At 52.1% G+C, this 10,504-nt stretch overlaps 1 long non-coding RNA gene across 1 annotated transcript; it reads right to left on the bottom strand.

The window, feature by feature from the left end:
* Positions 1 to 2,123: 2,123 nt before the first annotated feature.
* On the bottom strand, positions 2,124 to 10,215 carry LOC116667208. Its single transcript, XR_004324022.1, has 3 exons — positions 10,140 to 10,215; positions 8,431 to 8,594; positions 2,124 to 3,121 (listed from the first exon to the last, which is right to left on the bottom strand). It is a non-coding gene; the product is annotated as an uncharacterized LOC116667208 (long non-coding RNA).
* Positions 10,216 to 10,504: the final 289 nt, after the last annotated feature.

Below are 10,504 nucleotides of genomic sequence, written 5' to 3'. Positions count from 1 at the left end.
GTTAGTCTTCAGTTTCCAAAACGTTTGTGATTCCAGAAGGGGAGATAGCATGCAGGTATGATGCTGGGGCTGAGGGTGCTGGAGATATGGACACACATCAGTAGCTTCACTCTTGAGATTCTTCTAGGAAAAAATGTTGGAGTGACAGAAGATACAAACTGCGAAGTTAAGCTCTGACTCAAACACTCATTTTCTATGCAAACATGAGCGAGTTAGTTGTCCTCTCTAGGCTTCCCCACAGCCTCTAAAGGCTTCACAAACTCTGCTGGTCAAATTCTTCTTGACGTCCAAGGTGCTAGTTCCAGGGAGGGCATCTTCTTGGATCCTGAGGATGCTGCCACTTATTTGTTCTCAATGAAAACCATTTGTAAACTGTGTTCTGTGGGACCTGGAATTTCCACAAATTTCAAAGTCCTACTGGGATGGAAGGCAGGGTCCAACTGAGTGCGAGTCCAGGTCCACACCAACCTTAACCATTATATCCCCTAACACCTGAGATCTAGCCATATGGGACAACAAATTTACTGGGTCCAGATTCTTCAACTTTTCAGTAAATCTGAAGTTTTATGAGGACATTTTCTAATTATTAAGATATGTTTGGGCCAAACAGATTTTTTTCTGTGAGCCAGATGAGGCTAGTGGACAGTCAGACTGCAGCACTCAACTTGGGCATTGCCTTTGAGAAAAGCCAGCCAGGAAGGGTTGCTATCTCCTTGAATTCATTCATAGGGCAGTATGGGGCAACAGGAAGACCCACCAAAGAGACAAGCATTCCAGTCCTGGCACTGGCCCTTACTGGCTGTGTGAACTTGGATAAGGTCCTGGAACTTTGGCAGGTTTCTGCACAAAATGTGATGATAATACACTTTCCAGGCAAGTGGCAGGGAGGGAAGGACAGAGACCACTGCAGGTAAAGGTCCCTCCTGGCACATGTGACACAGCGTAAGTACACAACAAAGGACATGTTTACTGCTTTCCTTTGCTGGATAGAGCAGGGGTGCTTAGTATGAATGGAACAGGGGCATGGGTGGGGCTCTCCAGATCAGCCCCAGGGGTGCTGCCAGCCCAGAAAGCCCTAGTCCCCTTACTGAGAGGGATGAGAAACGGCCACCTCCTGTCTCTGCTCTTCAGTAGACAGATGAGATGCGAGAGCCGCATTGGAGAGGAGCCGGGCACCTGGGCCCGCGGCTGTCTGGCGGGATCATTAACAAGATAGATGCTCCTAATGGCTCCAAGAAGGATCATGGAGCTACTCATTATCAAGGGTTGAAATCACTAATTATTCGTTTCTCTGCAGCTGTCACTCGCTGCACCCACCCAAACCATGGGGCCCCTGTAACGGCCCTTTCTCCCATGGTCAACAGGGGGATGTGAGCCCATGGCCGGCCTCGGGGCTGGGCGCAAAGTCTTCCTGCATTTAATAGTTATTAAAGTGGATTAGAATTCAATGCGCCATAAAATCTTTCAAGTCAGTGAAATGCCTTTGGCTACAGAACCACCCCCCAGTCTATCCAAAAGGAACTCCCAGGCACTCAGAGAGCAAGAGCACTGGAAAAATTAGATGAGGGTTGAGAAGGGGGAGTGCGGCATTCCAGACAGGGAGGAGGGGAGGTATTGTAGAAGAGGTTATGGGGGAAGACAGCCACGCCCAGGAGAGGCATCCAGAACCAGAAAGGGACTGTGGATTCAGGTGGGGTGGGAAGGCTGCCGGATGCATGTATTTTTAGGAATGATATTACCCCGGACCTAAAAATATGAGACATGGCTTTCTTTAAAAACGATCTAGGCCCTATTTACACTTCAGAGCAAACAGCATATTGTTTTCATCAGGGGGAAATAAGCACTCATGTTTACCTTATGTTTCCTTCAAAATATTTGCATTTCAAAGCCTTCTGAGCTTTAAGTTTCAGAGCTGTTCAAAACATGGCACCTGGACTTCTCCCAGATGGGCCATGTTTACAGCAGAAATCCGTACCACCCAGCCAGGATGGCACCCCGCAAAAGGGCAGCACCCCTGTTAAGGCCCATGGTGCATCCCCAGGGGCACCACAGCTGTGACCAAAAGTGGTGGCCAGATGAGAGACGGGAGGGCCAGGCAGCCCAGGCACAAAGCTTCTGCGTGGGCCCCGTAAGTCTTCCTTTGTGGACTGTGGATGAGGGAGGAGACAGTGCTGGTCTGCACAGAGCCTTGGGGGCCTGAGCTGGAGAAGGAGGAAAGGGGATGCCCTGGAGCCCTCAGGAGATGTTACAAGTGAGGCCAGACTGAATGAACAGAATAGCCATCCCAGTGCCAGTGGGCTGGACCAAATGACCTCAACCATCTCTTCTTGCCTCCAAACTTTCATTCATTCATTCAACAAACAATTAGTAAAGGCCTGCTATGTGCTGGGCCTCAGGCTAGGGACTGGGGTCACAATGATAAAAGACCAGACAGAGGTCATGTTTATTAGAGGCTTACTCTGCCAGGCACTGTTCTTGGCGGCACATTAAAGTCAACTAGGGGGCTTTTCCACACCCCAGACCAGTTAGATTTGAGTCTCTGCAAGTAGGGCACAGGCATCTTTAATCTCTAAAACTGCAGGTGTGATTCCAGTGCAAGCCAAGTTTGAGAACCAGTGTTCTAAGTGTTCCACATACAGGAACTCATTTAATCCTCAAACAACCTTCTGAGGCAGGTAAGAAACATTATCCCCTTTTTAATCACGGAGCACAGAGATGCTAATTCAGTCCACAGAGATGCTAATTCAGTCACCGCACAGGAGAAGAGGCAGGATTTGAATCCAGGTGTCAGGTTCCAGATGCTGCCATCCTCACAGCTCTGCTGGTACCAGTTGCTGTCTTCACGGAGCTCCCACTCTGGAGAGCAGCCAGTAGACAGCTGACATGGCATCAGAGGCAGCACCATGGGTTGTCCTGCCACCAGCCATTTTCAACTCATCTTCAGCTGCCTCCCACTACAGAGGGAGACTCCTTGTCCCAGCCTCGTCTGCAGCTAGTATTCTGGCCAATGAGATGCTGTGAGGAGCCCTTCTTTCACCTTGTCAATCCATCCTCATCCTTCCATTTTGGGTGTTACAGTGTGAGGACACAATGTTTGGAGCTGCTGAAGTCGTCTTATGACCTGAGAAACACAAAGACAATGATCCAGGCTGTGGAAGCAACTATGGAACCTCCTTCCTCCAGATTTCTTGTTAAAGGAGGTAACTAAAAAGTCTTCCTGACTTTCAGGTATTCAGTTACTTGCACCTGCATCAATTAGAAAGCAATCTGACTGTGATTAACAGAAAGCCTCCAAATAACAGTGGTTTATGCAAGATAGAAGCTTATTTCTCCTTCATATAAAAGAAATCTGAAGGTAAGCAGCCCAGAGTGATAGGGAAGGTTTAAAGTCATCAGAGAGCCAAGCATCTTTTCTCTTGCTTCATTGACAGCCTTAGCCTGCTCATGCGGATCAGAGATACCTGCCCAAGTTCCAGGCATTACGTCTGCATTCCAGCTAGGAAGGAAGAGGAAAGGTGGAAGAAGGGTGTACCCATCCTTTAAAAACACTTCCCAGAAGCTCTTCTGTTTATGCCCCATTGACCCAGATGGCCACATCTGAGGTTGGAAACCATGTTTATTCTGGGTAATCATGAACTTAACCAAAATTAGAGATTCCACTGGTGAGGAAGAAAGGAGGGATATTTGGGAGCAATAAGCAGTCTCTGCATTCCAACTGAGACCACCCTAATTAATCCAAGTAGACTTACACTTGGGTGAGGAGGGGCTCAGGGATACTTCTCTGATGAGGAAGAAAGATGACTGGGGAGTTAGCAGTCCATGGGAAGGGAGAACAGGGTTCCAGACAAGAGCAACAGCAAAGACCAAGAAGTGAGAGATAACTTGGTACATTTGGAGAACTGAAAGAAATTCCATCACTAGATGATAAAAGCAAAGTGAAAGGTGAGGAGGGAGAGGCCACAGGGGACCTAGCTGTGCAGGAAACTTTCCCCATGTGGCAGAACTTGGACTTGATTCTAAGGGTAAAAGAGACCCACTGGAAAGTGTTTGGCAGGAAAGTGACATGACCAGGGCTGCATTTTGGAAAACTCCTTCTTGCTGCAGGGTGGAAGATGCACTGGGTTGGAGGAGGGTAAATCTGGAGGCAGGAGACCCAGTGGGAGGTTCCTGGGGGACAATAAACAGGTGATATGGGCTCCAAGTAACACAGGGGCAGGTCCTGCCTCACAGTGGGAGGCAGATGGGATGTTGTCAAGCAGTGGTACTTAGAGGGCTTATCTGCAGTGAGATTCCCACCTCACTCTAGAATCTAAATCAATGCACCACATCCTTCACTGAGAAAGTCTTACCACAAATATTTTATGTATGTGTGATTCGTGTTGTACTTGCTCTGATGCAAGCTCCTTCCTTCTTTATGGACCATTAACACTGCAGACCAGCACTGATCTGTGCAACCAGACCCCACTTGGAACATCTCTGGGTTCAATTGAAGAGGACCCTGAATTCCTCGTGTAAGCCTGTCCTCCTGGACCAGGGGAAAGGCTGGTTTCTCTATGTCAGATGCAAGCCTTATTATTCCTTAATTGCTCCAGTGTCCAATGCCAATCCAAGATATCCCTCCAGCAGTCACCTGTGGCCCTTGGCAGAAGGGCATCTGCTGAGCAACTTGTCCAGGAATGGCAAACTCCCAGGGGACCAGCCTGTGAAAGGAGGCTGGCCTGGGGTCTCCTGCCACCACAGCCCAGAGACTTACAAAGTCTCACTAGCCAAGCTCTTTCCAGAAAGGATGTGATGGCCTTGGGGAAGGCAGAGGGAGAAAACTTCCTCAAGCTCACTCCCTGGAGAAGGACCAATGTGAGGTGTGGATTAACTCCTGGGGAGCTTCTCAGTTCTTAGGCTGTTCTAACAGGAAAGAAGAAGGGGCCTTGTGAAGTCAGCCAGCAAGCAAGAGCTCCCCTCAAGACAAGAGGGGCTCCCCTACCCCAGGCCCAGGCCACTTGGAACACCACACTTTCTGCCTGGGCCACACTTGTCCATCACTGGGCTGCCTCCTCTTCAGCAAAAGATCTTGGAGGGAAGCGTCTGTGCCCATCAGTCATCTCAGCTTCCCCCTCACCCCTCACGCAGCCCGGCCCAGAGAGTGGCCGGAAGTATCACTCTCACATGTCACGTGCTCTTTAAGCAACTTCACCTGTAATGACTCAATTACTACTGATCACCAAGAAGCACTTTTTAAACAATTCATCAATTCACCTCAATGCATCAGTGCTGGAAGGTTTGACCCCAGCCATTCAACAGCTTTGTCCACATGTCCTTCCAGCAAGGGCCAATGCACAAGAGTGGGCGTCAAGGAGAGGAGGCCCCGAAATGAGCTCTAGAGAAGAAGCAACCAACGCCCTCAAGTTTATCCCCAGGTCAGCAGACTTCCCAGCAATATCTCGGTGGCCAGCGTATCAGTCAATGTATCTGGGAGAGGGGCTCTGAAACCTCTCAGCAGGACTCTGAGGAGAGGTAGGGTGTGGAGACCCCACTGGAGTGCAAGGGACAGACTCTCAGCAGGATCTTCCAAAAGCACTCAGCCTCACCTGCTCATCAGACAGATGGCAAATCTGATGCCAAGAGAGGATAGTAGGCCAAGGAGACAAGTAGGACCCAATGTGACACCAAGGATGGCAGGGCTGAGGCCAGGCCATCCACAGCACTGCCCATCTTCATGCACAGGCTCGTCTGCAGTGCCCAGAACAGTGCTTGCCACACAGGGAAGAAGCTGGTGCAGTTGCAGTGAATATACAGGGTGCATGTCAGACCCAAAGGGGACACCAGCCCCTCGCCGAGGCCCTCTGTTAGCACTGACCAAGGAGCAGGGCTGGAGCATCCATGATCCTGACTTCTATACACCATCCTGAGAAGTCAGGTCAGTGACTGGGAAGTGAGCCAGGGGACATCAGAGGAGAGCCCAGCCACCCTCCCAGCTGGCTCACTCCTCAGTCAGATGTCAAGGCACCAATCCCTGACCTGGCTGTAAGGGAAAGCCAGCTCTGGGCACTTTTGCCCTGGCCAGTTGAGCCCTGCCTTCCCCCAGCTCCCTGGTCTCCAGCTTCACGTTATATGTAAAGGAGACTGGGACTCAGGAGGGATGGGTAGCCAGTGGCAGGCCAGAGAGGCAGCAGAGAGGCAGTGAATGAAATTCTTTGTTTAAGAAAGGCGTGAGCCGCACGTCGGCAAGCCTGGGAGAAGCATGTCATTTTGCTGGAAATGCGATTTTCCCTAACAAGTACAGAATTCTACATGACATGTTGAAAAGTGTATCTCTTTGAGAAGCTGCTCTGTATCTCAGAGGCATCGCCAGTACAGAACCATGTAATGTGGCAGTTGCCATGGCAACACCTCGTTTCCCATAGACAGGAAAATCAGAGTGGCTAAGTCGATTGAGAGGCCCCAAATAACGCCTCGAGAACAGGCTGAGAGGTGGCGCGGGCTTTCACGGCGCCTGGGGTGCTATTTGGAGGTCTCAGGGGCCCCCTTACATCTGCTTCCTGGAGAATCCTCAGGATGATGCTGAGCACCTCCTCCTCTTTTGTTGGGGGCTTGAGGATTATAGGAGAGGATTTGTCGAAGGCCACCAGGCAAAGTGGGGACAGGGCCAGTGACCAGGCCCCTGCCCCCTTGGACAGGCCATGCTCACAGTCGAGGTGACACTGGCCTCCATCCTCCCTCCCACCGATGTCCCCTTCTACCACTGTTCAGCGGAACTTTGCCCTTCTGTCCAAGACGGTCACTGCCCCTTAGCATCAGCTGAGTTAGATGACAACATGCCCCCAGCATCTGTCCCCATGTGTGCAGCCCCCTCAGGCACATCCACGGACATACGTGCTCCCAGTGTGAGGTCTCCAAGCACAGGGACGGGGCCTCACAGAACAGGTTATACACACCTAATCATACTCTGGGGAGCCCCTAAATTCAGGGGTCATGGCTCCATCACCCCAGGGCCTGGCACAGCGTCTTACAAGGGATGAATGTGCATAGATGTGACACCCTGAACTCAACACAGACACACACACACACACAGGCTGCTGCCTTGCCCACCAGTGTTATGCCCAGACTTCCCGAGGCATCAGCAAAAAGCAGGGTAGCCCTTCTTCCTCCCTCTGCAACTGCTTTGAGCTTCACGAAGGGTAGGGGTGGGATGCTCAGAGGGAATCAGCCCAACTTGGAACCCACGGATAAAGCACCTGGACCCCTACAGATTCCTGAGTCAACAGGGTTTGGCCCCAGGTCCTCTCCACTTCCAGCGTTCATGGTGTCACTCGGTGTTCAGGGCTCCGTCACAAATCTCCTGGTTGTGTCCTTCGCCCTCCTCCCTCCCAGTGGGTGGGTGGCAGCTAACAAGGGGGCAGGAACAAGAAAAACATCCTTCCTGTTCTTTTCTCTTCAAATACAAGTTCGCATAGGGGACCGGGGAGTTCTGGTGGGGGGAGAGGCACATGCCCCCCTCAACTTCCCAGAGGAAAAATTTTATAAAACTGTCAGAGATGTAATAGAACTGTCAGAAGTACGGGGAAATCAGCTCCACAGATTATAAAAACATATGTCAGGGACCTATTGGTTTCATGACAGTGTGAAAAATCACAATTTTTCTGTCAAGATAGAAAATAGAAACAGAGAAAAACCAGGAACACTTCAGCATACACCAGCTGACAGTGGCAAATGCGACCCACCGTCACGGCGAGAGATTCCCCCACCCACCCACCCACGTGCAGAAACAAGGGACCTGAGCTCCGCAGCCCCAATTCCGGGGCGAAGCCACACTGCCTTCGTGCCCTCAGTCCCAGAAAGTAGAACCGCTTCCTTCCCGCTGCCCTGACAGCTCCTCCCCGTCGCCCCACCACCAGCTGGTGGCCGTCGTCCAATGACAGGCCTCTCGGGTTCAGAGAATCCCAGACAGTGAGCACTGGGTCACACAGCCCGGCTGCTGGCAGTGGAAGCGCCAGACCCACACCCAGGCCTCCTTACTCCGCCCTCCTGAGGTCGCGAGACAGCCCGCCCGCCGGGAGTGCGGCGGAGGGTGGGGCAGGGTCCCCCTCACGGGTCCCTCCGCCCCCTAGCGGAGTCCTAAGGTGCGGGTTCTAGAATCTTTTTTCTCAGAGGCCTCATATCCCAGGCCGACCAGCGGTGTTTTCCTGGGGTTGTAACGAGCGTCTGGGTGGAAGCACCCTCCTGTCAGAGCCGGGAGGAGGGGACGAATGTTTACTGTCCATCAGCACGTGGACAGTGTCGAAACAGCGAGGACTGGGAAACGCCAAAACGTGCTTTGTGGTCTAACAGACCTGGGTTCGAATCCCAGGCCTAGAGTCCGGGGGCCCTTGGCCAGAGCACTTGCCACCTCCAGGCCCTATCTCCTCGAATGCTCTCGAAGAGGAAAGCACATACCTTTTGCGTCCACCGGGAGGGTTTCGGGAGGTGGCACACGTGCACTCGGGTCCCCGGCAGGGCTTGCTGCAGGGCTGCCCCCTTCAACAGCACTCCACACGGCCCCGTCTCGTCTCCCCGCACCATGGCGCAGCGGGAACTCTGTAGGAGCATTTGTCCCTCGTCTGTAAAATGGACATGACAGGTCCACCTCGCACTTTCGCCCCGGAGGCCGGAATGAACCCTCAGTTCCTGAAGCACTTCCTGCTGGATGTTCATCCGGGCCTTGCGGGACTCAGACGCGCGAGACGCGCGAGGGGAGCCACCGGCCAGGGACTTAGCTGGGAAATCCCCCGCGTGGGAGAAAACGCGGAAGGAGACAGGGAGGCTGTGAGTCACCGCATCACAGCGCGCGTCTGTGAGCAGAGGGGGGAGGGACCACGCAGGCGGAGGAAGGATGCGTGCGTCCTAGGACGTCCCTGCTGCCTTCAGTCGCAGACACAGCCACCGAGGTCCCAGCGCAGCGCCGGGCTCAGGATGGTTCTGACCCGCAGTGGGAGATGCGCAGGGCTTCTCCTCACCGCTCTCACAGCCCCCATCCCACGTGCTGCCCGGCTGCCTGCAACACTCTCCTCTCGTTTAGCCTACTCTCAGTTGTCCGGTGAGTCCCGCGGTAGAGGTCCCTTCCTCCAGGCAGCCTTCTAGGCTTTCTGCCCCTTCTCCCTCCTGGCATTACTTCTGTGTGCTCTCACTGCATGAGGGCTCCTTGTCTCCCCCACTACACTGAGTCCTGGTCACTGTCACTGCCCAACCTGGGCTTGGAACTGTGTCAGAGTTTGTAAATATTGCTAAATGGTGAGGACAGATAAATGACCCAGGGGCTGGCAAGGGTATTTGAATTTGGACGTGCTGATTCCAGAACCCCTCACCTGTCCCATTGTGAAGCTCCCTGCTCAGGGGGATATGCAAATTATTAGTAGCAGGAAGAGCATAGGTACAGCTAGCCAGAATGGCAGTAGACATCCGTAGGCATCCTCCCTGCCTCTGCCTAAGCCCAAATCCAGGATGCTAGGGTCCATGCACTAGTGTGCCAGGACATGGACAGGTACTTGGGGCCTTTCTTAATGCTGGCTCAGGAAAGATAGCATCCAGGAAGCAGGCATCCTCATCAGTGAGCTGGGAGGCACTTAGAGTCAGCAGGCATCACCCTAACAAGGACATCTGGCTTTTCTACTTGACAGCCCCCTCTGCTGTGCCAAGGGTGAGCGGGTTACCAGCTAGCTGAAACATCGATTCCCTTCCCCTCTTGATGGCCAGAGCATCCCTGGGGCATCCAGAGCCCCCAGCCTGGTCTCTCCTGGCTGTAAGCAGCCTTGCCTGTTAACCCTAGTATGCTGTGCAAAAGTTATTCTTCTTTATGCGTACCATGACAGTAATTACCAAAAGGTCAGGAGGCACCAATTCTAGTCCAACCCCAGTATATAGATAGGAAAACTAAGACCCAAGAAAAGAGAGAGTGCTTGCTCCGAGGCACCAGGAAGGAGGAGGTCTGGGTTCTCATCCCAGGGCCACCACTGGGTCCACCTTCCCCAGGTTCCTCAGTTCTGCTCCTGCCAATCCCAGCACCTTGTCCACTCCAGATCCATCTAGGACTTCATCCCCAAAGCAGCTCCCCTCCTTCCAGCAAGGCCTGGAGATCCCCTGGGTTCCTCCCCAAACAGTGAGCTCACCTCTCAGCAGCTGCCTCCACCTTCTCCAGTTTCTCTCTCACTTGGGGGAGGCATCACACGGAGTAGGATCTTCAGCTAATAAATATGTATGCAGGATTTTTATTACTTAATAGTTGTAAGGTTAATCGTTGTGGTGAACGCCTATATTTAATGTGTCAATGGAGCTGCAAAATGCCAAACTGAATAGCTTTAACACACATTAGTTCTACTTGTGAATCTACAAATAGGAACCTTGTCAAAAAAGTATTCAAACCAAGATCAGTATTGATTTTGGTCCTCGGGAAAGGCACTGGACTGTGACAGTTTAAAATGATAAATGTCTAGAGAATTATTTGCCCGTATTGATAAAAAGAAGCAGATATAAA

This window comes from Camelus ferus, chromosome 11, assembly GCF_009834535.1.
Source record: "Camelus ferus isolate YT-003-E chromosome 11, BCGSAC_Cfer_1.0, whole genome shotgun sequence".
NCBI classification, from domain to species: domain Eukaryota; kingdom Metazoa; phylum Chordata; class Mammalia; order Artiodactyla; family Camelidae; genus Camelus; species Camelus ferus.
Note: the sequence above shows the minus strand (reverse complement) of the source record. Positions and strands in the feature narration are given on the sequence as shown.